This window comes from Echinops telfairi, unplaced genomic scaffold, assembly GCF_000313985.2.
Source record: "Echinops telfairi isolate 266 unplaced genomic scaffold, ASM31398v2 ScPeMD7_5592;HRSCAF=6446, whole genome shotgun sequence".
Taxonomy (NCBI): Eukaryota; Metazoa; Chordata; class Mammalia; order Afrosoricida; family Tenrecidae; genus Echinops; species Echinops telfairi.
In genome coordinates, this window is record NW_022109491.1 from 51,152,933 (window position 1) to 51,153,983 (window position 1,051).

At 38.2% G+C, this 1,051-nt stretch overlaps 1 protein-coding gene across 1 annotated transcript in view; it reads right to left on the bottom strand.

Annotated features, from left to right (window-relative positions):
* LOC101656541 (beta-galactosidase-1-like protein 3) overlaps positions 1–1,051 on the bottom strand; it is a 66,770-nt gene that overhangs the window by 1,764 nt on the left and 63,955 nt on the right. The gene's annotated exons all lie outside the window — the stretch shown is intronic.

A 1,051-nucleotide genomic window follows, 5' to 3' on the forward strand; every position in this document is an offset into this window, starting at 1 on the left:
ATATGTTGCCATCATTCTTTTCAGAACATTTTCTTTCTACTTGAGTCCTTGGTATCAGCTCCTCATTTTCCCCCCTGTAAACAGCAGGTATTTCAAAACACACACATTTTCTCCAGTAATAACGTTATACCTCAAATTATATTCTGCAACTTCCTTTTTGAGGGGGCTAATTTGTACCTGTTATGAACTGTTGTCAAGTTGGTTCTGACTCATAGCAACCCTATTACAATAGAACAAAACCTTGCCCGTTCCTTCACCATCCTCACAGTCATTGTGATGTTTCAGCCAATGGGGCAGGCACTGCGCCACTCCCTCTCTTGGGGGTTTTCCTCTTTTTCAAAGATTCTTGACTTTACCAAGCCTGGCATCCTTCTGCAAGGACTGGTCCTCCTGATAACATGTCCAAAATATGTCAGACCAAGTCTCACCATCTTTACTTTGAGGAAGCATTCTGGCTGTACTTTTTCAGAGACCGATTTGTTCCTTCTTCTGGCCAGAATACCATGGTAGAGTATGGTCTATTCAATATTCTTCAGCAGCACCATAGTCAAGGACATCAGTTTTTCTTTGATCTTCTTTATTGTTCAGCTTTTGCATGCATACGGGGTCACTGAAAGTAGCATAGCTCAATGAGGAGCTGATACCAAGGGTTCAAGTAGAAAGAAAATGTTTTGAGAATGATGATGGCAACAAATGTACAAATGTGCTTGACACAATAGATGTATGGATGGATTGTGATAAGGGTTGTACAAGCCCCCAATAAAATGACTTTAAAAAGAAAAAAGAAAGAATGAATGAAATAGAGTGTATAGCTCAGGTCAGGTGCACTTTAGTCCCCAAAGTGACATATTTGCTTTTTAACACTGCAATAAATTGATCTTTTTGCAACTGATTTCCACAAAGCAATATGTTTGATTTTTTTTTTTAACTACTGCTTCCAGGTTTTTGATTGTGGGTCAAGTAAAATGAAATCCTTGACAACTTCAGTCTTTTTTCCAGTTATCATGATGTTATTTATTGGTCCACTTGTTCAAATTTTGGGGTTTTTTTT